This window comes from Pararge aegeria, chromosome 7 (assembly GCF_905163445.1).
Source record: "Pararge aegeria chromosome 7, ilParAegt1.1, whole genome shotgun sequence".
NCBI classification, from domain to species: Eukaryota; Metazoa; Arthropoda; class Insecta; order Lepidoptera; family Nymphalidae; genus Pararge; species Pararge aegeria.
In genome coordinates this window covers 3741431-3767383 of record NC_053186.1, presented here as the reverse complement: position 1 = coordinate 3767383, position 25953 = coordinate 3741431, and the positions used below count along the sequence as shown (strand labels likewise).

Sequence of the window (25953 nt, the reverse complement as noted above, 5' to 3'; positions counted from 1 at the left end):
CAAAAAACATGCAAGTTTGAGAAGGCCCCTTTGCGCAGATATTTTTTATATTTGGTTTTTTTAAAATTGTCTTACTTGAATTTTTGCAACTAAGACTTTTATCATTCATTTAAAAGAATGCCTTCGGTCGGTTCAGTCAGGCGATTCTTATTACTTATATAATTTATTGTTCTTTTATAATTTTTCTCTAGGATATATCTTTCTTCTCTGTCATGTTCCGAAATTTGACTTTGTATTCTTGCCAAATATTTTTTTTAAAGTACTACCTAAGAAATTTCAATTCGTTAATAATTAACTACTCGATAACAGTAAAACATTCGCCTCATCACTATCCCACTGTACTATAGCAACTAAAGATACAGCGTTGTGTTTGTAAACATATAATTACTTGGTAGGTCGATGCATATCAGCTTTCCGCGTGTGTGTGTTTATGAAGTAACACGGTGTGTGTTCATACGCATTCTGTTTGCGTGTGTGTGTGTGAAACTAGTTCCGCGAGAATATGAGTGATCGTAACGCGTTTTAATTCGCGACCACACAAGCGATGTTTATTAAATTTATTTATTTGTTATTTTTTCGTCGATTGTCGATAATTTCCTAATTGGTTTTTGAACATCACTTATCATCTAATGCCGATCGCACATAATAGTTGAACTGAATCGCACTCGGTTATGATGTAACCGAACGCATGGAAGTTAAAATTTTTACCTTTTACACTGTGTGATGGTGATAACAAAATCAAAACCTGCATAAGTTACTTGGTTCATTTGTATAAGATCAGGGTTGGTAATAAGTCTCTCTGTGAGGAAATGATATTCAAAATAATTCCTTGCCAAGGTTTTAATTGGCCACAGCGTTTTTGGAACCCGCGTACTTTTAGTACTAGTCACCATCCCCTCACAATAATGAAAACAAAAATGAAAATATTAAAGAAGCCAGAAGAATTATTATACGACAAACACAATAATATGATTTAGAAAGAAATATAAAGGTTTGTCTACTTTTAGAGGTATGATATTACCTACCTAAAATAATAACAACTAGGCTGTATGTTCATCTACCTTTGCCTAAAAGAACACATACACCATTAAACCCATGTCACCAAATACGAAATACCTAAATAAAAAAAACAATGTCTATGCTCAGACAAACGTATCTATTATTAAATGCCTACACGGGTCGTTAGTTATGCAAAATTTGAGTTTAACACATTATCACTAAATTACAACAATTTACAACAATTACACACTAAATTGTTGTGATATACATCTGATAAACAATAATCGCGCTATTAAAAACAATCTAAACCGTTTAAAATTTGAGAGATGCAATTTAATTATCTGTTTTAGAAGCTACGTGTATCGTAATAAAACGAATTCTATAGTCTATTATATTCATCATATAAATCCATTATCGATCCACTAAAGGGCTCGAGTCTCCTTTTACAATGAGAAGGGTTTCAGGCCATAGTCCGCCACGCTGGCCCAGTGCAGATAGGTGGACTCTACACGCCTTTTAGGACATGATGGGGAATACTCCGGCGTGCAGGTTTCCTCACGATGTTTCCCTTCACCGTTGAACCAAGTGATATTTTTATTGCTTAAAACGCACATAGCTTAGATAAGTCAGAGGTGCTGGGATACGAACTCGTTCCCCGAAAGTGAAGCCGAAGTCCTAACCACTAGGAAGTGAATGTAAATAGTAAAACAGGAGCAGTGATATGCTCCTGTTTTACTATTTACATTCACTTACTTCTGTCATATCCTTATTCTTTTTAATTAAGTCCGTTCGTCTTCAATATCTACTGATGGAAAGTATTGCAGCTGTCTAAGATAGCGTCTACTTAGCGTTTCTGTATATAATACCTTAGGCTATTAATATATATGTCAATGTATTACATGTGATTATTTTGGTGGTGCTTTGTATAAATAAATAAAAAAGATGGTAGCGTACTCAGCAGTAGGCAGAATTATTAAAGCCCTAATAGGTTTCACCAACCCGTCTGCTCAGAGTGGTGATTATGGGTGAACCCTCCTGTTAGGACAGGCATTTAATCCAGTGGACTGTTATAGGCTATCGATGATGAACATCTGTATCACCTGAGGAGTTACTTATTCGTTTCCGGCTTTTACCTAATTTCTTTATTTGCCTCTTGAACATTCGTATTCGAAACTATGAGAGAATACATTAGCTGCTGGAAGATTGTTCTCTTTTTGCTAACTATGCGTGGTAGAATTATTTTTATTTATCTATTTTATTTTTCGTATCGTCACTCGGGTCTCAGCTGAAAATCAGCGGCATGAATGTACCTAAAATGCATGGCAAATGCTGAGCTGTACACCCTTTCTGTCACAATATTATTATAAGATGTACTGTTTGTAGCACGTGACATGAATAAATGTATTTTCTTTCAGAACTCATCTTGTATAAAGCACAAAGTATACCAGGAATCTGGTATAAGGAATACCAGATCCACTCCAGGTGGTGAGGAATATATGTTTCTCCAATTTCATCTCTCGCAAGACAAAATTATGATTGTAAAATTGTGAAATGCTGATACTGGAAAAGAGCAGTTGGGTTTACGGCTTCTTCTCAGTAGAAGCTGACTTCCGAACCGGTGGTAGAGTCGCTACAAACAGATAGTCTGGACGTGTTAAATGAGCTTGTATCTTTATCTACTGAAATAAGTAAATTTGAATTACAAAAAGAGTGAACGGAAAGTGTCAAAGGGCAGAAAATGCGAAAAATCTTGATAAGTATCACTAATTATAATAGTCGATGGAATACACAAAGACAGCTAACATTTCTTGGGGGTTTTAAAGACCAGGATGCTGGTAAATCTAGGATTTGGTGACTTTCATGCCTGATAGAAAGCAATGCTCTAGGTTGGGAAGCGCTTCTGTAGAAACACCCATTATTTTTCTCTTTAACGTAATTATCTTACCTATCATCAGGATAAACCTATTACCGGCCAACTAGAATGCATGAGTCCCAAAATGAGATGGGTTTAGGCCGTTGACCACGCTGGTCAAATGCGGATAGGTAGATTTTATACGCCTTTGAAAACATACCTGAATTCAAGTCATGAATTTCTTTCACTTTGAATCTTAAATACTAGTCGAAATCGTGTGTCGGCTATTTTTATCTATGTTTTCCATAGTTACAGGCCTGTTAATTCGGAACTAAGGCTTTTTAAATTCAAAAATATTATTTTTTGCCGGTATTACAAAAGTTCTTTAGATGTAACAAATATGTAGTTTTAAGATGGTTTTACGGACCATAGTATTGGTATTTTTTGGTTCTTATTGCTTGAAGCATACATAACTCCGAAGAGTGCTGGTACATCTATTGCCGTTGTTTCTGCCTTATTTAAACTTTTTAATTATTCAGTTCCATTAACTCAGTAGATTTCGCAGTTCCTCGTTGTAACTAGGTTAGCATTACATGACGAAAGTGATGCAAGTCACAATCTCGCAAAATCTAGATGCTTACAACTTTCACCGTTGCTTTTCAACAGAATTGGTGCAAGTCGAAAAATATCAAAATCCAATTTTATGTTTGTAGCACGTACTTATTATTTTCGATAAAGGAGCTTCAGTCAAAAACTCGCAAAGTTTTTGCAAATTTTAATTTATCTTAGTAAAATTTTAGTCTAGGTATCTTAAGTCTTCATTCTTTAGTATTGCTGCGAATTAGGTATTTCTATTACCAAAATATGTCGGGGTTTTAATATATATAAATACTGTGTTATTATTTTAGGATGCTGAGATATTAGATCATTTAATGCGTAAAGAGCATGTTTTGAAAGATCTCGGAATGTGTCTATAGGATAAATGAAAATAAATGGCACAGAACATAGTCTGGCTGTTATTGATTACAGCAAAATACACTTTATATTCATTGTGGGTAGGTGCACTTTGGCAAAGTTACGAACTAACGACCTCTCTATTAATATATAAGGGATATAATTCAAAATCCAAGCGCTTAGCTCCCATTTTTTTAAATTCCACTACCCCTTCATTGTAATCTCACCTGCTGATGAGTGATGATGCAACCTAAGATGGCAAGGGGCTAACCTGTTACGTTGATGGCAGTTATGCTAAGCCTATACCTCTAATCGGCTTCTAGACGACATCATACCGGAACACTAAAATCGCTTAGCGGCACGTCTTTGTCAGCAGGCTGGTAACTCCGCTGAAAAGACCAGACTAGAGGAAATTCGGAAATTCCCAAATCCTATTCAGTGGATCGAACCAGGGACTTCCTACTTAAAACACATAGCGCTCACCGCTGCGCTAGGAAGAGTCTCGTTGAATCAAGAAACATCTATTTTATGGATTTTCAATACGTTAAAAAATTCGCAATATTCATATTTGTGTTTGTTTGTCCGTTTAGGTACAAAATGTCCGGCTCGTTAGCAAGACGCATGACCTCCGAATGTTTGCCCTCGGACGGTTCCGCGCGGTGCTTTTATAATTGATGTGCATGTACACACCGGATTATACAGGATGATTGCAATTATTCATGTTTAGCTTTAAACCAATTTCAGACTCTTTCTTGGAAATAATAACGTTTCTTGTTCAAACTTGAGGACAGACCCTTCTGATTTTCCGTTTAGTTAAAAAAGAACCCAGCGTTAATTTTCACCCGCAACAGAAAACATGCTAAAAATGTATTTTTTTATAGTCTGGAAATCTTAGAGGATAAAAAGTATTGTATTTTTTTTTCTTTTCAAATCGCAGCGTTTGCAAACTCTCTATTACGTGAACGGCCAACACTTAGCGAATCACAGGTAGTCTCTGGACGCAGAGACCACAAGACTGGTGTGTGAAAATTTCTACAATAGATTCCTATGTTCAGCAAAGGACGTCAATTGATTGAGTTTATGATAATAATGGTGCAAGTTTATTATTTGGACCTACGAGGAGTGAATAAAACAAGCTATTTCAGGCAAGACGTTAATATATTTAAAATCTCAGCTTTTCATATGTTTTTTATAAACGTATTTTCCTTTGGCCATCAGGTTATTGCTATCCTATAAACAATTTTATGCACAAGAGCATAAAAAGCTGTTTTAGTCAAATTACACTTAACCTTAATAGCATCAACAACTTTAATAATATAAAATATACAAAACAAATAAATACCATTTTTGTTTTTACCAAACCGACAATCATCTATTCAAACCGTGAAGATAAATATAGATATTATGATATGTAAATGAATAAACCACACACCGCCTATATAAGCGTAAAACTAAACTTTTAGAAAGTAAACGCAGAATTCTCATGCAATTAATCAATCATCAAACGAGCATCCTATATATACACACACACGCACGGACACACACACGTAAACATAGCTTGTCCAACAGCGCGTGAACTTATTTTGTATGAACAAAACTGTTATTTTAAAATAATAATTGATGTGCAGTCACATTGTCCGTCTGTCCGCCCGCGATTGTCAATGGTTTGTATATTTTTTTTCTTTTGTACCCCCCTCGTCTATAATTGTCGTTGGTATGTAACGTAAATATGGCGTTTTCCGCTTTAAAACTTCATAATTGCTAGCATAAGTGCCTTCGTTTAATAAAAAAATGTATCTTAGGAATGACCAAAATTATTGCTGCGTGATATTAACGTGCTTGCAATACTGCCTTCGCATTTCCTTTTAGTTGAAAAAAAACGGATTGTCGCATTGGCAAAAGTTATCATGCATAATCTTTGCATGATCGTAAAGCTACATAGTTATGAAAAACAATTCGATGGTATTCTAAAAATAATCTAAAATTTTGAGAAGTTTTATTACGATTTTACACCTGTCGCAATTAATATTGAATCAAATCCAAAATTCTGGTAGATTCAATTTAGTAGTGCTACACTCTACCTTCGGTAAACGCAGCGTAGGTCGGCCCCCAACGAGGTGGACAGACGACATCAGGCGAGTCGCTGGGAGCCGCTGAAGGCAAGCGGCCCAGGACCATGTATTGTGTAACTCCCTACAAAAGACTGATGTCCAGCAAGCAGTGGAAGGCAATTGGATGAATTGATGATGCTGATGACACTCTTCCTACTCTTCGCTATAGATATGAATCGCACTACTAAATTCAATCTGCCATCTGAAGATATTGGATTAGATTGAAGAACAAAGAGATAGGAAAGAATATTATTTGAATAATATGCTTCGGACTAGTAAATATTTTAAGATGAAAATCTAGTGATTTTAATGTTGTACGTACTTATGTTGTCTAAAGTCTTCGTTGGCTGTAATTTGTACATGAGTTTAATTAACTCAATATAATGGCCTTGCTTCTGTGTGGCATTAGAATAGTTCCCTACTGCAATGTATGACGTCAAACAGTTGACAGTTCTTGTATAAAGTTCTAGCTATTTTAATTGCAAAAACGACTAAATGCTAGAGCGTCTGTTCAGCCCCTATAAAAGCTTAAAATCCCGTTTGAGGCTGTTGGCATAGCGTCACACAGTGGGCGTAAAATCGAGCTTTATTTTTACATGACTTTTTAAAAATTAAAAGTTTACTTTACAGTATACCGTTTAGTCAAGACAAAGAAAATTCTTTAATGGGAAGTTTTTTAAATATACTATGTGTGACGGAATTACGAAATACTGTTGAAGGGTGTACAAGTACATTTCATAAAGAATCACCCTGTAAAAATATTAAATCCAAAAAAGCATATTTTTCCATACAAAGTCAAAACATTTTAAGTGTTTACTTATGACAACCCTATTGAAGGTAAAAGACCGTCACGTGAATAGTACTTGCGCTTCGCGATGCGTACTTAATAAAGTGACAGGAGTCACATGGTTTTATTTTTGCATGAGATGTAGGGACTGTATCTGATTTATTTTAGTAAAAACTATGGCAATGGTTTACTCAAAAACTATTAGCGTTTCGGTTTCACAGATAATTCTCAGAGACAGTAAATAATGCACCTCTAAAGCCTTTAAATTATTATTTCCGTTTTCATTTACACGTTGTATATTATATATATGTTTGTAGGTTTCTTACTAGTTACTTACTCCAGACAACTGACAGGGGAATACTAAAAACTTTTAAAACACGTTGTTTCAAAGACATGTATATGTAAGTGATAGACGTTACTAAATTATCACTAGCATTGAACTCCATCGCTGTACAAAGAACGCAGACAAAACCTGTAGTCAGAAAAACGTGACTTTCAACTTTAGCAACAAAATGTTAAAATAACAACATATTGCTAGCCTAGCCGTCAGCCATTTGGCTTGAAAAAGAAAAAGTCTTTTTTTTTATATAAATAATGCCATCAACCCCTATCATGGGGTAGGGGTCATTAAAATCGCATAAATAAGGCCCCGAACTAAACACATCTGTTGGTATCGACGTGTGCTTTCAATAGTGAAGACGAGCTTTGACTTTGAAACGTCTAGAATTGGCTGAATTTATTCGTTTGTTTTGTTTTATTCGTACTTGGATAGAAGCTGGTGTTTTTTGGAGATGCTTTATATATATATTAAGATTTTTTTTCATTTCATATTTTATTGTGTTTTTAAGGTAAACTTGGTCGCCATAAGACTGATAAAAAGTATGCCTTTTTTTAATTATAATTGGTTTAATAAATAAATCAATATACTGCGACAATACACACATCGCCATCTAGCCCCAAAATAAACGTAGCTTGTGTTACGGGTACTAAGATTACTGATGAATGATATATATAAGAACATATATATATACAGATAAACATCCAGAAAAATATTCATGTTCATCACACAAACATTTCACATCCACCACACATCCACCACAGCACCAAACGGCCGTCAATATGGTTGGAATGGGAACTGTGGCTTAATAAGTAAAGCAGTTATCCTGCGATTTGGGTTTAGGCAAAACCACTGGTCCCAAAATTTTACGAGCATTCTATATATTTTTTTCCAAATCTTACTACTGCGAATGTATGGATGGATTTATATTTATTGGCTGTAACGGCTTTGAGGATCTGGATAATATTTATTTATTTATTTATATTCTTATTCTAACACTTAAACAGAATGCTTAAACCTAATGCGATAGTGTAAATTAAAAAAAAATGATTAATAAATTTGGCACACAGATAATTTGAAATAATCTACTTTTTATCTCGGAAAAACTGTCGGTTTATGTGCGTTTTCAAAAACAAACTGAAAAAAATTGCGGACGAAGTCGTAGGCTATATATCTTCGACCACCAGACAAACATGTACGTATATTACGCTGTAATTTGTATTTCAACGCACACTAATCCTGCAAAATACGATTTCTACGCGCATTTCCGATACCCGAGCATCCTCAGGAGAAGTTAATGGCTATACAACTCACAATTATTGCGGTTTGATTGCCTAACATGTATGTTCATTTTTTTATTCATAAGACGTTAGTAACATATTATATCAATGTTCATAGGTGCCCTTTTGTATGTTTACGAGAAAAAAATAGGAAAAGAAAGGATTTTTTTATATGAACCAAGGTCGAATGGAGTAGAGAATGCATTAGCAGTAAGTTCGCCTTTTGTATTTGCTTTTACATTGTATTTTTTGGTAGTTTTTTTATATTTGTCAACTGTTTTATCCAGCTAAGCAAAGAATAGTATACAAAATTAAATAAAGCATGAAACGGTCACTGTTATTCGACTTAGTTGGGTGTTCATGCGGAAAATATGAGTTATTGCAATAAACATGAAAGGAAATGGAATAATCCAACAGCAGTACGAGTAATGCAACTTGAATATAATATTATGTTTTAAGTTACTATGTCATACTACGAAATGTTGGACAGATGTCATTAAACGACACATTGTAATTAGATATTTTAGGAAAATAGGAATTTTAATTTCTAAATTTATAATAAACGAGTATATATAACATGTGACTGTAAATTAATTATAGACAAATAATTTGCAATAAAATAAAATTGCGACTATAATTAAAGATCTAAGCTATCCTATCTCTTAAGTTGGAGCAGACTGCTCACGGTGTGCCAATTTAATTTAAAATCGGTTAAGTAGTTTAGGAGTCCATCGCGGACAAACATCGTGACAGGAGATTTATATATATTAAGATATACGTTATGTAAAATTAAATAATCGCATTATTTAATATGATTTTCTTGACATATCACAGTAATTTTAAGATAATTTAATGCCTAAACAATTGGCCGACCAATTATTTAAAATTATTATAGATTTATTAGCCTTACGATCTTTTAATTGTGTCTAACTATTCTAACATGAATATATTTCTACTAAAACTAATTGAAATCCTAAGACAGGACTAAAATTCCTGCAACAAATCTACGTCCAGTGTTGCGAACATTATGAGAGCAGGACAAAGAAAGAGTTGGAAAAAAAAATCGTAAGAGTTTTTTAAATATGACACGTCTAGTCAATTTATAAGGCTTTAGCAGTTTAATTGGTGTACTTATTAAGCCGCAAGGTGTTTGACATCGAGTATGAAGTTGCTTAACAATAACATGCCACAAATTATATACGAATTTGTTAAATGCTTTCTTAGGACACTTTCAGCGAAGTCCTTGAAGAACCAAAGCTTTATTATGCCCCACGGCACCTGTTGCTGTAACTTTCACGTTCGTCTAGTGGTCCGTATGTTCAAATACGGAGGACGAGGTCTTGGGTTCGAATCCCAAGTTGCGCAAAGAATTTTTCTGCTAAAATTCTCGAAGGCACGGGGGATTTGCATGGTTCTAAGATGCCCCTTATCAGTCTACGCGGCATTGTACCGGAATTCTTAATCCCTTGGCAGCATATCTTCGTTGGTAGGCTGATTACTAGTGGTAGCAAGGTTTTAGTAGTAGTGAGCATTATTGTGTTCTACATCTACCCGAGCGAAGCCGTTTGCAAAAGCAACTTGCCATCTCTAATCAATACATAACTCTATAACCCATTAATTGTTATAGTTATTAACGCACAAGGTGTTTGATATCGGCTGTGTTGTTAAGTGAACAAAAACATTGGTCACTTTGAAAACGTAAAATACTTACTTAGCACACTTTCAGTGCGACACACCTAACGGATTCTTTTTTCGCGCGATTAATTTTCGATAACAAATTGAGTTTATGATCCGAAAGTACCGCTTTTTTGAAAGACTAATAAGTAGAGGTTTATATTTTATAACGTTTATGTATTTATCTTCTACTAGAAGTTACCACGGCTCGCTCGCGATCCTTTCGGTTTTTTTGAAACTAGAAAAAGTCTCTAGAAGCAAATCTTTGCATCTTTATGCAAAACTTTCGCCAAGAATAGTGTTTTAGTATAAGCCAAAATCATATACGATGTTCGCTAAAAACAAACAAACATATTTTCGTATTTATAATATTAAGAAGTAAGGATTATTTCCAACTTCTATCTCATCACTCTTCTGCCTCATTTGAATGGGTCAAACAAACCTACGAATACTATTTTATAATAGAAGATGAGAATATTATATGCATAGATTAAAAATAACGTAGGCATCATTTTATTATCTGTGGCTGTACACTTCCTGTCAAAGTAACAAAAACCTTCTTGCGTAACGAAAAAAACGGAATTTATAAAAAAAATGTGAAACCAATTTTGTTTCGCCATAGTTTTCCCACTATTACAAGCTAGCGTGGTTAATAGACAAAATGGCGTCGTTACGGACGACACACACGGTAATGGGTTTTATCTTAAGTGTGGCATCAGCCTTAGATGCACCGACGATGCGGACTTGGCCTTAAAATCACGCACGGAGACATATGTAATGAAAATCTATACTAATATAACTTTTGAACATTTTTTTACATATTTGTTTGAAACTTTTGTCCGAGACAGATATACTCATACCAGTCCCATTATTTAATAGGTTAAATATATATTAATAAACCGAATTATTATAATTTTATTAATTCATCAATCTTCGTTAGATACCATTTTTCAGAGACAAAACTTCACACTATTCCCAGTAAGGAAAAAGGTGGACGGGTTTAGCAAATGCATTTTAAATTGGACTGATAAAAGCTATTGATGATGTGTGGAATATTGCTGCTAAAACGAAAATATAAAAATTTAATTAAATTACAATTAAATTATGCTTGTTCTTTTATTATTTTTATCATCATCATATCTATGAAATGGGGTTAAGGCCGTTGTCCACCACCCTGGCCCAGCGCGGATTGGTGGACTCCAAACATCTTTGAGAACTTTATGGAGAACTCTCAGGCATGCAGGTTTCCTCACGATGTTTTCCTTCACCGTTGAAGCAAGTGATATTTTTAATTACTTAAAACGCACATAACTTTGAAAAGTTAGAGTCGCGTGCTGGGATTCGAACTCAGCCCCCGACAGTGTAGTCCAGGTCCTACCCACTGAGCTATCACTGCTGGCTATTGTTTTAATATATATTTATTTTATTGTATTTCATATACCGTATGGAACCTTACGTGTGCATCTGCAAATTGCACTTTATATACTAAGTTTAATCTTTATTACCGTTATACTAGAAAGTGATGTTGATATGTACCTAAGTAGGTAGGTATAGAGTCAACAGTCGTATTTAGAAATTAGTAAAAACTTCTAAACATAATTTACTTTTTAGCGTGTGATTCATACACAGTTCACGTGACCACCGGAGCGTTGCGGGTTTGATTCCTGACTTGTGTTAGATTTTTATTAATGTTACGTTAGAAACTACGGACCGGTAACTAGAACTCAGATAAGTGCAAAAAGCAAGATATCCCTTTCCAAGTATTTCAAGAGTAGAACTGTTGTTTGTACCACCTGAGTTATTTGTGACTTTTGCCCATGGTACATTTAAAATATTGTTGTTATTATTCACAAAAATATTCGTCAGTCATCTTAGTACCCATAACACAAGCTACGCTTACTCTGGGACTAGATGGCGTAGTTTGTATTGTCGTAGTATATATATATATATATATATTATGAGAATAGCAAAATAAAATAAAAAAATATCCAAACCTTACGCTTAATTACAGGGTTCAAATTATAATTTCTTCTATCTAAGTATATTTTATTTTATTTTTGTTTATGTTTATGATTTGGTATACAAAAAAAAAGAGTTCAATAATAATAATATAGGTACAACCCCAAACAGATCCGCGAAAAATGTATTCTCTACGCACATTTAGCAAGTGTTAACTTAGCAAATGAAGATTGTAAGGTCACCATCTCCTGAAGATGCTCAAGGGACGGAGCCAATGTACACATAGAGTAGAGTAAAGATTACAAATTGCACCGTGTAGATTTGTCTTGTTTTTCGGATTGAGAAAAATTAGAGTTAATGTTTATCGTATAATAATCATGGAATTGCGCAAATTAACGCCTGATTATATCTGATATAAAAAATATCCATAAGATGAAAAAAAAGTAAATAATTACACTGTAATTTGACTGCCAAACCCATTACATTGTGTTAAAAACAAACAAGTTTGTCCAACAAGGAATGGCACTTTTTGTGGTAACTAGAAGCAATAGAAACAGGATTCCAATGAAATACTCTGACTCTCAAAGACATAGTTTTATGTATGTCGTAAACTTGCGCTCTTTTTGTGTGACATCTCGTACACTGTACAAGACACTGTGGACTGTAAATTTCTAATCGTCCTTAATTGTGATTCACAGTGTTTCTATTGGAATTTTATAGAGTTCAGTCAACCAACAATTAGTATTAGAAATAGTGTCAGAACCTCGAAATTGACAATGTACGACTTAGCTCGGTTTCAGTTTATAGGATGGCAAAACTGCTTGAAAAAATTCGCTCGCTTGGTAAACTTCGTGGATACCTACTTTCTAAAAAAACAAGCATAGTTTTTGGTCATCTTGCTAAACTAAAATTAATCTTGGTTAATGAATTTTAGAACATGGTACCTAAAGATTTCACTTAGTAATTTTGATTTTAATCTAGAAAATATTCAATTAAAAATTTTGAGGCAGCAGTTATAGGCCTGTATAAGTAAACTGAAAACGGACCGAAACCGAAAATAAGTAGTTTTTTTTTAATTTGTGTTTTAAGACACGGCACCCAAGGTTTTGACTTAGTAGTTTTTTTTTATTATTTTAGTCTGGAAAATATTTAATAAAAAGAATATATGGTTAGTGTTTATGCTAATGATAATGTTTATTAATTTGGATAAGTCGGTATCAATATCAGTAAAAAATAATACAAGGGAAAAAAGAAAATTTTAAAATAAGTAATATCAAAGTATGACATTATATTGCAATCCAAAGATTTCATACTTATACGCGCCAGCATTTTGGATACCATGCCCATAAGTGAATGAATAAAATAATAAATTTAATATGAATGCTATTTTGTAAATATTATTGATAGAGTGATATTATAATAAAAAAAGAATATTGGAAACTAAGTGAGTTTTCAATATACAATATTCATTATTAAAATAAATACCCCTAAAATGAAAAATATGAAAACAAATTAAATAGATCGGTAATTTTATATATTTTTTTTTTATATTTAACTTCTGTTGTGAACTCCAATTTAATTAAGTTTAGACATTTGTATATTTTAGAATTAGATATTTGTTTAGATTAGGAAAAGTAGCAATATTGGTTACTTACAAAGTATTAAACTGAATAAAATTATTTAAATTAAACACATTATAATTATTTAAATTAATCAATTACTTAATTATTCATTCGTAAAATTAAAATAATTTATTAATCAATCGTTGCGACTTTGAATTTGATTTTAAATTAAATTTATTTCATAATTCCACGTAAAGAAGCATTTTCTTTAAGGAAAATGTACATCGCTAGTGAATACAAGGAAAAAGCTACAATGAATAGAAGTAAGAAGGTAGGTAGCAATCTAATAAAAGTACTAATTCATAAAATTATAAGATTGCATTGTAATTGTAGGGTTAGTATTTATTACGATTTTCTCAGGATAAATCGGGGAACAATTATGTGAAGTGAAAGCAGTGGTTAAGACTTTAGTTACCCTTTCAGAGGGCCCGTATTCGATCACCTATAACTTTTCGGAATGCGTGTCTTTTAAAATATCACCTACCTTTAGCGATAAAAGGAAACAATGTGAGGATACCCTTTATAAGCCTAAGAGTTCTCCATCATATTCTCAAAGGCCTGTGAGCAAATGGCCAGCAGTAGAAAAAAAAAAACAGAGTGACAGTCAGTTAACGTTTGGTTGCTCATGAGACGGACGATTTAATACATTAGCGTGGATGTGATGTTAGTTTACGTGAAGCTTACAGTCATGTATACGGTAACGTACGGAGATGAGTTTTGGCAAAATTTGGGCACGAAACAAACCAAGATTTAATTCAGTAACATCACGTAGTGTAGTGTGTGTGTAGTGGCGGGTTTATATGTGTTTTTTGGATTGGAACTGCGCAAATTTAATGATTTTCTTGCAATAATTTGAAGTTAGACATAAATAGAGATTAAAATACTATTACAGTATATTAAATTCATTAATATTATAAAATAATGATGTTTATTAATGTAAACTCAATGTTTATTTTAGTTTATAATATAATTTATATTCTGTATTTCTGTAACGAACTGTTTGACAAAATGAATACATACAAAACTTTCCACAAATAAATAATTCGACAAAAAAAAATGCCCGTTAATGAAATATGTCAAGGGCAAAATGGGGTCAAGATGGCTACCCTACAGTATACTCACGTCAAGACGAAAAAATTGTGCTACAAACCTTCTCTAACTCTTAATTTATTACACCCTTCACGTACCTGTAACAAATGAAAATTGATGAGCATTATGCAAGCAATCAGAGTTAAAACCAACAGATAAAAAAATGTAATTAAGTTACGACTGACATTTGGCGGCAAAACAGACGCGGGCGGTCGTAAATTCTAGTCCAATAAAAAACCTATTTAAAAAACATTCAAATTTGAAAAGAGAACTTCTCTAAATTGAACTGGAGGAATCGCCAGTGTGGTTGTAGCCGTTGTAGGGTACGGCAGTGTTCTTATTGCTATAGGCTTACGGTTTGAAATTAAGTCATGGGTGGTTCATTTTTCCATGGTTGTGGTTGTAACCACGCGAGCGTGACGTCATCGTTCGGTAACCACGCTCGATGCACCGCGTTATAACTTCACTATCGTGAGATTATCGGTGTACTGTTCTTTTATATTTCGCATAAAATTGTGTTCTGTACGAACTAAAATGTCTGTAATAACCATTGATATAATATTGTCTACTTAGATACATACCCACTGTCCCATTGGCCTAGTGGTTGGCATGTTAAACTACAGATACCTAATAGCCAAGTCGAAACAAAATGTGTACAATAATCTCAGTACCAGCTCAGAATTTCATTCATTCATTCATTCCACACGTGATAATAAAAGTTCAAGCCCGCCAATCTGCATTGGCACATTATGAAAAACCCCCTCCTATGAGAGAAGAGGGCTGAGGCTAGCAGTGGAACTTGAATAGGATTATGACGTTGCTGATGACCAAGATACATATATAACTATGATTTAATTAAATTGATTACGCGTTGTTGATTATTTATATACGATCGACTATTGAACTAAAATATCTTCTCATTTCTTATCACGTTCTGGCATCTAGTTTGAAGAGTCCCGTCATTTGAAGTGCAATAAAACACTGCTTAACTATTATGACGTAACGCTAGATTAATGGATAAGGGGGAAAAGATGAAGCCGGAGTAGGAGAGGCTGATAATAACTAACTTTTAATTTTTGCACCCAAGCATACCTACTATAAGGCAAACAATTAAAAAAAAGCTTATTACAAAATTTGCTACCAACATTTTATAGATTGACCTATCATGAGTTTCGATATAGTTGTTGTGGAATAACACAATTTTAGCATTAGAACAAATATTTCGAATCACAAAGAAAATATCTCTTTCTTTTCTGTGTCGTTATTTATTTTATCACACTTGTGTTTCAAACTATTTTTCACTTACAACACCATTTTTCAAAACTGTAATATTATAGTGTCACCATATTACAATTTTGATAAAAAAAGGAGTGCATCCACATGAATTATTAAGCTTTGATGTCCGCTCATATGTGAATCACAGTAATTATTGGTGGCATTCGAGGAGTTTGTTTATCCATCCCTCGAAAACCCCAAAAGACACTAATATTAAATCATTCGCCTGTGCATCTGTGCGTACTATATATCAATGGTAAAATCATTGTTTTGTCTCAGATCGGTATCAGCTGTACGGTTCATTTTCTTATATGGCGCTTACAAGAACACTGATATGGGGAAATAAGGAGTTGCGTTTTTGCAACACTCTGATTTTGATCTGTGTTCGAGGAACACGATTTAATGTAGGAAAGTTGATTATTGAAACGGGAATTAGCGTTTTAAGACCCCATTAGAAATTGACAGTTTTCTTATAGTTCATTATTACTTTCTGGAGGATCGCAATAGAGTATCTATGTATGAAATTTCATAAAGTCAAAGTCAAAGTCAAAAATATCTCTATTTAAGTAGGCCCTTAGGTGGCACTTATGATGCGTACATAAGAATTACATGGTAGTAAGATGATGGCGATAACCACATTCGTAAACTTAAAACTAAAGCTACGAGGGTTCTAAAGCATCCTGGTCTAAGAAGAAGCCCACAACAAACTTAGCCGCGTGTTTTTTTTTGGTTATCACCATCTCACATTGTCATTTAAAATTATTAGAAGAGTAACCTGGTTAGAGCAATAATTCACATCCAAGCTTTTTTATCGATTACGTAGTCCTTTATACTATAATGGGACTTTTCTATGAGCTTACGTTTAATACAAACTTTCAACTTTTTAAGAGACATCTCCAAGATGTCAATGGGTAGTTTATTGTAGAATTGTATGCAATTCCCTTTAAACGAATTATGATATACTCTGTTAATGAAAATTTCATAAGCAAAACAACTTTTAGCCTTAAAGATATTTTAGCGATGAGACCTCCAATCTTACACTGCCAGCGCGGCGTAGCAACTGATTTGGGATAGGTAAGGGTTTAATAAAACCGGTCTAATAAGGGTTAAATAGGGTTTGATTAAATCTTAAGACCACTAACCATAGATTGCATTCAATGGTTTACTTGTCGAGGAATAAAAAAAAAGAAACAGCGACATTTTGGATTATGGGTGTATTATGCACACAGCAAAAATTAAAAACTAAAGAACTATATTATATTTATCGTAATTATAATGTTTCCTATAATTATAAACTATACTTAGTTTAATCTACGCTATAAGTATTTTGACGGCCGATTGGCGCAGTGGGCAGCCTGCTTTCTGAGTCCAGGGCCGTGTGTTCGATTTACACAACTGGAAAATGTTTGTGTGATGAACATGAATGTTTTTCAGTGTCTGGGTGTTTATATGTATATTATAAGTATTTATGTATATTATTCATAAAAATATTCATCAGTCATCTAAGTACCCATAACACCAGCTACGCTTACTTTGTGGCTAGATGGCGATGTATGAATTGTCGTCGTATATTTATTTGTTTATATTTATTTTATACGTTTTCATAATTAAATTTGCACTAAATAGTAAATGATTATTGAAAAAATGTTATCAACGAAGAGAGAGTTTTAGAGAATAAACCCACCACGCTGCTTGAATGCTAGTGTTGTTCATCATTTATAAACAAATAGGTTAAGGTTAACGCAACGCAACTGTTTTCTTAACGTACGAAATTAAAAAAAAAAAACGATATAAAAAAAACAACTTTCCGAGGCGAACGCCGCGGGGCATGACGTGAACTTACAAAAATTTCGACATTTTGACATTTCCGGTTCCAACCTGTCAGACTGACGTCGCCTCGGCACAATAATACAGCTCTGTTGCCTTAGTACAATCGCTCGCTTGCTCACAATCGAGGAGTTGTTAACGCATGCCAAACTCTGTATCGTCATAGTAAAATGGACTCAAACTTTCTTATTTTAGAGTCGCAAATCATGTACGTCTGATTTTTGTTTTACTAACGTTCCGTCGAACTCCCCGGCTGAAGAATTGTAGACAAATTTGAGTATAAAAACAATGAAGATAAGCTTCTGTTTACTGTGGTTTTTAAGTGATGCCGTACTCGAAAGCGACTCCTCGATTGCGAGCAAGCAAATCTTATACTAAGGCTGAGTTCTAACTGAGGTGAATCCTGCACGGTTAGGAGTCGCACGCGCCGATTGTGTACACAATAAATTTAAGGAAAATCAACTACGTCAATCATGCTCCGTCCGGGCCTTCAGCTTGTGCTCTGTGTAGTAGTTTTAGTAGTAGCAGAGCTTTTTGTGTAGTAGTTTCCGTAGTAGAAGAGCTCGTCCGGGGAACTGCTACCGCAATTATTATTTCTGCCGATAAGCAGCAATCTCGTGTTCCATTGCTGCAGCATTGCTGTATTTCAGTCTGAAGGGCGAGATTGCCCGTATACATACAGGCGCATGAGTCTTAACACCTATGCCTCACCTACACATGTATTCATGCACAGCATGCCACGTTCTGTTACGTTTGGATTTTATGTTGTTCTCGCAGGTTAATCTAATTTCTTAAACAAATGTAAGCTTCCTACCTTGAATCCTATGTTTCTTCTATTGCCTATACTAACAACAGAATAATTCGTCTTAAAATTGAAAAACATTTCCTGCGTTAAGGAACAAAGAATACATACTACGTTGAAGTCGCCACCGCGCGGTTTTCGCCACAGTCTGAACAGAGCTTTATGTGTATTAACTCCTATAGTCCATTGCATCCAATCTTAAAATGGAAACCTTCTTATAAGTAAAGTCATTATATTTTGGAAAATATTCGAACACAATTTTTTTTTTTTCCTTTAATAACCTAAACAACCTATTTATCTACTTAGATAAATATTAATAATATTTCCGAGCAATTGTTTCTTAAAACGCATTTTAAATTTAAAAGTATCAGAAAGATTTATATTATAAGACGGGGGAAAATAAATGAACTGTGTTTACTTATATGACGTGTTTACATTAATTAAAAAAAAAAACAGTTCATGGCAACATTGCTTTTCTTATAGGTTGTTGTTCAAGGCAGATTTTATTTTTAGCAATATCTTTTACTTATAGTAGTTGTTATATTTTTATTGCCCCTTAAATAACTTTTTACGGCCTCTATGGCGCAGCGGTGAGCACTGTGGTTTGTTTGGAGGTCCCGGGTTCTATTCTCGACAGAGGCAATTTGGAATTTATAATTTCCGAATTCTTACACCGGATAATTTCAATAATATTTTTATGACAATTTCATTTTGATTATCGGTACGTAAGATATGACGGCGTCCCTTGCAGAAGCAATAATATTATTGAAAAATAACAAAGCTGGCAGTACACATATTTGGGTGCGTAGATGTTAAATAACCATAGTCACACTTTTATTTTTTACCTTATCTCAATCTTACGTAATAGAAGGCCAACAAAAGACGATATTCAAATTTCGAATTACGGAATTATGAATGGTAGTTCGTTCATTATATCATTCGTTCAGGAATGATTGATAGGTGCGTTGATGTCTTTTTTGTGCGTTACGTCATTAGTGCTTAATTAGTTGTGAACATAGATGTGTGAAATGGTCTGTGATATCTTCAAGCTACTGTTCGGTGCTGTAAGAAAAGGATAGCAGAACATATTTCGAGAAATACAATGCCTTTCCTGTATCTTTATAAACACTTTTGAAACGTCAATTTGTAGCAATTCTACAACCGGTTTGGAAGGCAGACTTGAAAAGAAACTTCAAAGAAAATTCAACAATTATTATTTTATCTTGTGAGAGATGAAAGCGGAGCGGCCTGCTTCCAAGCAACCTTGTCAATTGTATTAAGTTGCGATAAGTGTATTTGCTGATTTGCCCTTCTCTCACGCAGCGAAGGTGCAACTTTTGCAGTATATACACAGCCTACGGTTAAAAATGAGTAAAAAAGGTAACGAACTATTCCAGTTTTTTTAATTTAATTGTAGAGTTATGTAAGAATATGATGGATATGAAGAGTGATTGATAACAAACTTTCGTTCATTAGTAATTATTAGATAGTTATACTAGTGCAATATTTCATGCTATTTGACGCAGCGGTTTTAGTAAGGTTGTGATTATTCAGTTTAGGAACTTTAATAAGTATTTAGATATTAAATTTCTTTATAATTATGTCACCTGGTCCAAAGAAAATCAACACAGCTAAGCTAATAATTAGCTCTGTTAGAAATTAAACAAAACCATACAACATAATTTATTAATAAAATTCACTAAATGATGTACCTAATTAAGTAAAACTTAAAAAGTTTGTACCTCATTACTACGACTGTTTAAATCTCTCACTTGCATTAGGACAACATAATTCTTATCTGCGCAAACCGCACTATAAAACCTATCATTGTAAATCGATCATTTGTTGTCATAAATGTTAAAATTATGTTAAACTATTATACTCCTTAATAGTTAATACATAAGAATTAATTCCGTTTAATTACACTTATCAGTTTGTTAGCTGTATAAAGGTTAGAGGGAAGCAGGAAAAAGTTTAACAGTTCAGTTGTTTCTTACAACAGGAAAGATATAAGGTTTTATAGTTTGTAATCAAAATGCTTGTATCCCAGAAGGTCAGAGAGTCCTGAATCTTTTTAATAGATTCGCGTTTGAGTCCAGCACCTTTTTCTTTATCATCGTAATAAAAACCATAAATAACTCAAGGTTATGTACCAAACCTTTTTCTATCAGAGGTAGAAAAGAAGTATATGTGTATTACACACGTAAAAAGAGAAATTTCTTTATACCAAATTTTATTTTTAATTTTATATAAAACAAGGTAAAAAAAGCCATAAAATTGACTTCCTTATTTTTTTAAGATTCTTTTTAAAACAAAGCAAAAAAGCCAACATCACGCGGTGTTCCCAGGCGGTCACCCATCCAAGTACTGACCGCGCCCGATGTTGCTTAACTTCGGTGATCGGACGAGAACCGGTGTATTCAACATGGTATGGACGTTGGCAACAATTGCTTTGAATTACACAATCATAATATGACAATATTTTAGATAATATAAATGCACATCAATGGTAGCGTTAAACGTTCAACGCAACCTTGTTGGAAGTCGCATTAGAAGTTTCAATTCAACAAGGTAGGTACTAAATACAGGTTAAAAAAAGAAAGTAGAGTTCATCGTTTATGGTAGTGTGAACCCTTCTTACGTAGGTACCAACAAATTATTTTATACAAGTCTTTTTTATTTCAGATTCTGCAGCTGAAATAATACTTTTCTGACGTCTGTCACTTGGTCATTATAAAAGAACTAGATTGTTGTGTTAGGTATATCAGCTTAAAATATTATATATTGCGCTAAATTGAATATTAAAATATGTGAACATAATATAATTTCTGTTACAAGGTTGCAAATGCAATGTGTGATTGTCTGTTCTGCCTTTACTCCCTAAATAATAAACCAATGGACTTGATTTTAGGCATAGAGTTAGTTAATGAACGTGGACGCAGTCTGCGGCTAACAGCTAGCTAATAAAGAAACTCAGCTTATACCTTCCTTTTTTAGGCAATAGCGTTAAAGTAACAAAAAGCATACATAATTAATAGCTACGTTACCTATTCATAATATACAACATATCACAGTGTGAACGCTATATAACAATAATTAATGACACTGTAACGTTGGCACTCAAACAAATCGATTTTTTAGTGTTGCCATTAATCATATCCGAGTACCCATTTCCTACCACGTTATACACACAACGTGAAGCTACTGTTAACTGTTAACGGATAAGGTAAGGTTTATTTTTATTACGAAACATTGTTGCTATACTGCTAATAGAGTAAACTGATATGTGTTTATTAACCATTTCAGTTAAATGTGAGTGTTTATTGTGTACTTACAGTTGTAGAGGCTAAAAGGGGGTGTGAGGGTAGGCCACTCCACTCGTAAATCTTACTTCAGGTTTTAGTGCAAATAAAAAAGAATAACAACCTAATGTGTATGTGAATTATTGTTTTAAAATTATCTAGGACCATCATGTTGCCCTAGTACTCCGTGACCCCAGTTGACCTTAAATATAAACACAGCTGATGTTATGGCTGTCACTGCGTATTTTTTTATATATTGTTCTCAAGAAAACGAAAAGTTTTTTTAAATTGTAATAATTGACGCAGCAAACAGATGTACCACCTGATGGTAAGTGGAAAACGGAAACCAATAAGGGAGCAACACTTCACAGAGGTGTTAAGCTTGATGTGCCTGTAATTTCACACACACACAGCACAGCGTTGCAAAAATGTTGCTTAGCGGCAGAAATAAACATTGTGGTAGTACTTTCCCTGACGAGCTCCACAAAAAGCCCCGCGACTATTATTAAATACTGTAATACGCCATCGGCTTAGTACCGCCTTTCCAAATAGCTTTGTATGGTTTTATAATTATTGGTATAGAACCGAAATTTATATAAGCTTTGCATGGATGGTTAATAACTGGAAGTGGGCAAAAATTTGTGAGTGATTTCAATTTCGCCAAACCTAGGAAGCCCATAACATATTCATAAACACTTGCAAATTATTGCCAACGATTTTATAAAACAAAAAAAAACAAGCGATCCAGGATCAACCTTGACACATAATATATTTAATAGATAGGTATTTAAGGAAATCAATATTATATGTAGTGATTTCAATTTCTCACATCCTGGGAACTACACCGATAACCGTAAATTATTATTGTAATATTACTAAAATTATTGCAAACAATTTTATAGAACGTACACAAAACTAAGCGATCTAAGGTAGGTACACCAGTTACCTTGATTACATAACATGTTCAACGGATCAAAGGGAAAACGTATTGAAGGCCATATTTTCGACGCAAAGTTGCAAAACCGACAGTTAATCTATACAACTACAAGTTACACCGTCTTAAGCAAGCATCCGGCTGGATCAATGAAGCTAATATACCGACCAAACCAACAAGAGCCCCCTTAGGGTACCAGCTACACCGAATTGTATCACTGAGATAGGTCTTTATTAACTGGTTTTAGGATATACCAATGTAGTGACCGATTTCAATTGAGCCATCTCGTACTGTTACTACGGATCTTCGTCGTCCGTTCCTAAAGGGACAAGAGGGGGGAGGTGGGTCAAGTTATACTGGTGGTTTCCAACGAGGACGTCACTTGAGCACATTAGGGTTTAATCGGGACTTCCTACTTATTGCAGGAGCGTATGCCGCCGAGATTTGTTCCAATTTTAAATTTGTACGGTTGATTTTTGTGGCAGCTTCATGTTCCATTTGTTTTTTTCAACAGTTGGATTTACAGGCAAAGGTTTGAAGAGTTTAATCTTTAAATCTCAAGGTGTGTCCACACTTGTGCATACAGGACTGTTGAAGGACCGGTGCAAAAGTATAATATTTTTAAGTAATATTTTAATGGCATGGTGGGTTTCAGCCGTTGGCAACGTTCTGCATACCTTGTGGTTCTACCTATATGTTTGACTATACGTCTATGAAAATAAGTTCCCTCTTCAAGCTAACTCATATACATTTACTCTTGGTACTACAGTAAAACTTATCATCATCAGCCGATGAAAGTCCCACTGCTGGGAACGCATTATAACCACCACGCTGCTCAAATGCGGGTTATTATCACGAAATTTTAGTAATTACAACCGGGACTGACAGCTTAATATCATTAGTAGTTACTCCGGACTGAAATAAGATTCGAACCGGAGACCTTGTGTTCCTTAATATATCCTGCAAACCACTTAACCAACAATGCATTTAAAATAATACAATGTCAATAATATGTTTCAGTAATTTCTTATAACGTGCTTATCGAGTAATTAATTAATGCTTAATTGTTTATTAATTGGCCGGTCCATTAATAGTTAATTGTTTTATTTTTAAACAACTAACCGACTAAAGGGTCCCTTTAGGTAATATAAGAAACTCTGTAAACTAATTATAATAAATAACTTCATTATTCCCTAAAATATATTAATATTGTATTTATTTGAATTTCAATACAGGAGATAGTATCAAACACGTGTTCCATTTTTAAATATTATAGATATATTTTAATGTCTATGGAAAAGTGATATTTAATTGATAAAATTAATAATATGATTTATAAATATTATTTACACTATAACAACATAGTTTAACAAAATTATCAAAATTAAGCTTAATTTGCTATACTCCGCGAAAAACAGGAGAATCTGTGTGGTGTAATTTATAATTTCTTCAATCCTTATACTCCACACCACACAGATCCTCGGCAATACACCCTCTACGCACGTTTCGCTCCGAAACCGGAGCATCATCAGGAGATGTTGACTTTACAATGAATAATTGTTAATGTCATCAAAAGTATTTTGTTGTTATACAATATATACAACAATATTCTTTTGATGATTTGTAATGGTGCTCCCACATTGCCGTTAGAAAATGTTTAATAACGTTAGTAAACATTTGTTAGCAAACATTTAATCACAAATAAATTTTCATGTTAGAAAATGTTTAGTAATGTTAGTAAACATTTTATAACAAAACAAATTATAACAAAATAAAACATGTGTTATCTTTTGTTTGTAAACATTTTATAAGGGTGATGGCAATGCCAATAAGAGCGCTTTTTCTTCTTTTTTAAACAAAAAATAAAAGCTATTCCAATGAGCAAATCTTCTTCCATTTTCGTGTAGACGTCCTCAGCCCTCAGAAGGCGAAACCAAACTGCGAGCCAATACTAGATGTTATAAAATGTTTAAACATTTTCCATCAATGTAGGAGCACTTATAACATGTAACAGTTTCTAACAAAGTGCAACAATTGTTAACATTTGTTAGTAAATGTTTTGGTGTTATAAAATGTTTACAAACATTTTATAACGGCAATGTGGGAGCACCATAATAAAATAACGATATAAAAAGGCAGAGCTCGAATGTAAGGGGAACAATTGTGTTTTGAATTTTGAAGTGACACAAACGTCAATTGTGAGCGTCTTTATTCTCTTGTTCTACCGTTATTTCTAGTAATAATGAAGTAATATACGTACAAGTAGATAAATATACTTCCATACTAATATTATAAATTCGTAAGTGTCTTTTGTTTGTTGAATATGTGCAGCTCAAGCAATGCACCGATCTTAATGAAATTTATCACACATTGGCTTGATTTCTTATAATTTAGCACACAGGGTAACGTTCTTGGGGTGTGATTTAAAATAATATCCTTCGTTATCTTTGTATGAATCTTGGGGAAATCGATTTCGCAAGACAATATTCGGGGATAGGATACTATTTATCAAGTAACGGTTACCGCGAGATTTTTAAGACACAACAAATCTGGAAAGAAATCACAAAAAACAGTTGGGTTATAAAATAAATTAACTAATCCAATCAAATCTATTCTATGACAAATATTATTGGTCCTTGCAAAAGACATTTCTTTATTGAGGCAGCTTCGGTGGAAACGATTTCGATAACCGGCTCGTATCTCTAATTCTGTGTTCTTAATTTAAAGTGTGGAAAACATTGACAGGAAACCTCCATGCCTGAGATTTTTTTAATAAAATCCTCAAGGGCGTGTAAATTCTACCAATCCGCACTTGCATCCTAAACCATTCTCGTCCTGAGCGGAAACCCATCAGATATAAATGGATGGTGATAACATTCCATGGCGTAAACGTGGCGAAAAGGCCAGTAAATCGTAAGTCCCTTAACTTTCCAAAGTAAGATCGATCTCCCAAGTGTGTAAAGTAAAAACATAATTACTCAACACATGTTGTATGTAATCGTGACATTAAAACTTATGCAATTATACCCGAGTGACCCCCATGATGATTGACGGCTTAGCCCACAAAAACATCGACATTTTAATTTACCTTTAGACCTAGACCTACAGGTTTGCATATGCTGCATTTTGATACTACAGGGTTTTATACT

General features: G+C 33.8%; 1 protein-coding gene and 1 non-coding gene across 3 annotated transcripts in view; both read right to left on the bottom strand.

Annotated features, from left to right (window-relative positions):
- Positions 1–25953, bottom strand: part of LOC120625099 (homeotic protein distal-less) — a 116475-nt gene that overhangs the window by 35974 nt on the left and 54548 nt on the right. The window lies entirely within an intron of this gene.
- LOC120625484 lies at positions 20892–21010 on the bottom strand. The gene has a single exon (XR_005658811.1). It is a non-coding gene; the product is annotated as a 5S ribosomal RNA (ribosomal RNA).